At 47.1% G+C, this 4,180-nt stretch overlaps 1 protein-coding gene across 1 annotated transcript in view; it reads left to right on the plus strand.

Annotated features, from left to right (window-relative positions):
- GRK5 (G protein-coupled receptor kinase 5) overlaps positions 1-4,180 on the plus strand; it is a 55,809-nt gene continuing 51,629 nt past the window's right edge. Inside the window, exon 1 of the mRNA XM_009071069.1 lies at positions 1-56. The gene's annotated coding sequence lies outside the window, so the exon portion shown is untranslated. The remainder of the gene's footprint in view (positions 57-4,180) is intronic.

Below are 4,180 nucleotides of genomic sequence, written 5' to 3' on the forward strand. Positions count from 1 at the left end.
TCGGCAGTGAAACTCGACCCGAGCTCGAATGCTGCATTAGGTTCCTTGACTCGGTGGTAAGTCAATTCTTGGGATATTTTGGGGTGCTTTGCAATGCTTTCCTGGCAGAGGAGACTCCTCTGACTCCGAGAAATCACTGTTTCATGGGATGCAGCTTTTGACTAATGTGCTGGAGTGAGCAGCAGTCAGGACTGACCCCATCAGCAGTGAAACTCGACCCGAGCTCGAATGCTGCATTAGGTTCCTTGACTCGGTGGTAAGTCAATTCTTGGGATATTTTGGGGTGCTTTGCAATGCTTTCCTGGCAGAGGAGACTCCTCTGACTCCGAGAAATCACTGTTTCATGGGATGCAGCTTTTGACTAATGTGCTGGAGTGAGCAGCAGTCAGGACTGACCCCATCAGCAGTCCAGCATCGCTGATGGTAGAGGGGCAGTGCTGCATGCAGGGTTGGTGCCAGCCTTGGGGTATGCAAACCACTGGCATGGGATGAGGACAGGCACCCCAGCACAGTGCTGCTGTAGCCTCCCTCCATGTCAAGCCTGAGCAGCTGAGATGCTGTGAGTAATGTCTTTTGATGTGGGTGAAGCCTGCAGTGCTGGGAGGCACTGGGAGGAAAGGGATGTTGATGAATGGACTGACAAGAAAGGATGAGTGTTATGATACTAATAACTCTTACCAAGCCTTTTCATCAGTAGACTTCAGGGTCATTTACAAAGGATATCCTGATAATTATCCTGATAATTATCCTGTTTTTTTCAAGTAAGAGTACAGAGGCACAAGGTATAGAATTGACTTGACTGAGGTCACCAAGAAACAAATCTGCTCCATTTTCCACCCCAGTGAGCCATCAGTTAGCCCAGCCACTGAGCAACACCCCCCAGGCCTGGGGGGACCTGACACTTTTTCCCAGTCTGGCAGCCCTTTCCTGTGTGTACTGCCAGCAGGAGGAACTGTTCATGGTGGAAGTCTCTCAGTGACTCTCTTTCTGGGAACCTGTGGAAGGGGAGGGTGTTGGTCAGCCAAAAGGCTAAATCCTACCAGAGAGGAAGATAAACTTGTCACTGCTGAGTGTGAGTGCCCAGGGGGCTTCACTCCCTGACTAACACTGACAGCCAAAAGCAAAACAATGCATACCATCAGGAATAAAATTGTTTGTGTGCAGCATGGTGAAGCTATTCTGAAGTATAGTGAGATGTGAGGATTGCACTGAAGTTGTAAAAGTAACAGTCTGGGAGAGGACACGTGGTCACTTAAGGTTCATGTTAGTACTGCAGTAATTGATGCTGCAGTAACAGCATCACAGAAGGTGTTGGATAAAGTCCTATTCAAATCAGTTTTGGCAGGTCATGACTTCTACCTGTTATTCCTAGCACTGGCTTTGATTTCCTCCAGTGAAAGGTTTAGCCATCAAGATAGACAAAACATCTGACAAACACTCTGCAGCTGTGCTCAAGGCCAGCAGGCAGCAGGACACTTTGGTTACCCTGGATGTGTTTTTCCTGCACCAAACCAGCATCATCTAGTGAGGTGACTGTCACTGCTGGAACCCCACACACCTGTCTGGGGTGAGGCCCAGAAACACCACATAAGTTGTGACACCTGCAGCCCCAGGGAGATGGGTGATGGCCATCCCTCTAGGAAGCTGCAGAAATCCTTTGGGAGACAGCCACAAAAGACTGCTTGCAAGTGGTTTTAATTTCAGGCAGAAGTGATGGAGCCATCCTCAGTTTGGGGAGGGTTCGCAGGGCTCTGTTCTTTTCTCACGCCTCCGCGCAGCAGCAGGCGTCACATTTTGGTTCCAGCAGTGCCCAGGGGCTGTGGAGAACAAGCCTCTGTTGTGCAAGCCCTGCATACGCTCAGGGCATCCTTCTGACAGCAGTAATAACATCTGGCACAAGGAAACATCACTGTCCCCCCCAGTGCCACCAGCCCAGAGCTGCGTGATGACCTTGGCTGCAGCACTGCCCGGAGGCTCTCCCGTCGCGCTGTGCCCAGCCTGCCTCTGGCTGTGGGAATTGAGGGCACTGTGTCATTTCATCCTCCCAAAGCCCTGTGCAGCAATGACAAGCACTGAAACTCTGTGTCCTCTCCTCATCTGTGCAGCACAGGCAGCACTGGTCCTGCAAAAGCTTGTGCTGGGGCTGGCTTTGATTTTAAAGGTCTGTCTTCAAGCAATTCCAGACTGATATTCCCAGATGCTTTTGCAAGGCTGTGCCTTGCACCCACCCCATGTGGCTTTTGCAGGGTGGAGCTGCCCTGTGTACCTTTCCTGGGCCAGCAGTTTGTTCCCAGTTAGGCTCAGTCTGGCAGGATGAGGATTTGATGAGCAAAATGCCTAGCTGTGTGGCTGTCTGAATATTTATCTTTTGCTCTTCTTTTTAACACTAATTAACAGCAGTCTCTTTTGTTTATTGATTTCAAATTCTGTACAAGCTCGCTCCCAGCCCATGAAAATCCCTGCATTAGGCAATATTAAGGTCAAACAACACAGCCCACAGCCATTAAATTGGATGATTGCTACTGAAATTTGCCCAGCGGGGTCACACTGTGTTGAGAGAGTAGAGGGATTCAGGCCAAGCCCTACATTAGGCAAAATAGTCCTATAATGAGACTAGAAGTCTGACTTTATAGCCCTATTCTGAGACCACCAGGAGCATGAAACCTTTTGGAGACCACCTGCTGTAACCAGCCCCAAGCAGGAAAAGCCAAGGGTCTTCATTTTCTTATGTCTTAGTTATTTTTCTAACATGAGATACAAAAGTTTATGGAATATCAAATATAAAGAAAAAATAATAGAGGATGATATTTAGCTGCTCATGAGAGACTCACAGAGCTTTTTGCACATTGAGAGGTAGGACCACCTCTCTTTTTCAGAGCCTGTCTAGGTGGCTTTACCACATCACACAGTAAGTCATTGTCAGAAGTCAGTAATTGATGCCTCCCAATTTTTAATACAGTCTTTTAACCAGTGCACTCAACTGCCTGCACAGAAAGCAGCAACTGGGGCTTCTGGGAGGAAACCAGAAGCTGAGTCACTCAACAACCTACCAACATCCTTATGTGAGACTTAAGTTTTGCAAGCTTTCTCACACCTTTGCTTCCAAAGACTGGTAAAATCAACCAGACCTTGCAGACTAGAATATGTAAAGAGACAAAAAAAATCCCCTCTTGGCTGGACACTTATGTCAGCTGTTGTGTGAAATAACTAACCTGGTCTGATGTAGTCTCCTGCAAATGTAATTATGGCAGCATCTGGAGCTTTTTGTCTGTGCAGTTAAACAGTTGTTAGGCTGCTTTCTGAAGAAAAAGGATTTGTATCATTAAATTCTGTATGCATGTAGGTGTGTAGCTGTCAGTTCCCTCTGAAACCTGTGAATACCTTAGCCAATTTCAGCCAGTAATTGAGATCAAAGTGCTCAGAGGCATAAAGTTTCTACATGTTTGGGTAATTAGTCTCAATCAATTGTAACACAGACTACAAAGATACGTGGTTTGTAAGCAGTGGGCCCCAACATTAGATGATAAAAGCGATAAAAACAAAGAGCTGCAGAGCTTTGCAGCACAGCACTGGTGGAGCTGTGGGACCAGTAAATGGCCATCAGTCTGTCTGTCTGTCTGTCTGTCTGTCTGGGAAATGGGGCAACAGCAACCCCTTCTCCTAGCTGGCATGGAAAGGTTGTGAGGACAGAGAGCCATTACGGATATTGTGCAAACAGCCTCATGACAGAGGTCCTGATTGAGGAGATTAAATGTCTGGTAAGAGTACTGATGGCTGCAGCTTGTGCCTCTGAACACATTGTGTGCTTATCTGCGTGCATGTAACCACAAAGATCTCCTGTGATTAGCTCACCAAACCCTGATGCAGCCATTCAGATGAAAGAACTACATGAACATAAACTATTATCATTAAACAGAGATGGTTTATGATTAAATCAGCTCCTCTATAGACCCTTAACAAAGAATTCACGCACGGCCCTTAAGCACACTTTGCTCTGCTTACAAATATTTTAGCAACATCGTACAACTTTGGAGCTGTTGAAAGACAGCCATTAAAATAAAGTGTGAGGGGATATGTTTCCTGTGCTGAAAGGCAGATCAGTGAGCAGGGAATGTGCTAGCAAGGAGTGTTTCCTTCTCTGCAGCCAGTGCCTCCAGCACAAGAAGGTGGCAGTTCAGTT

The sequence above is a fragment of the Acanthisitta chloris genome, unplaced genomic scaffold (genome assembly GCF_000695815.1).
Source record: "Acanthisitta chloris isolate BGI_N310 unplaced genomic scaffold, ASM69581v1 scaffold21753, whole genome shotgun sequence".
Lineage (NCBI taxonomy): Eukaryota > Metazoa > Chordata > Aves > Passeriformes > Acanthisittidae > Acanthisitta > Acanthisitta chloris.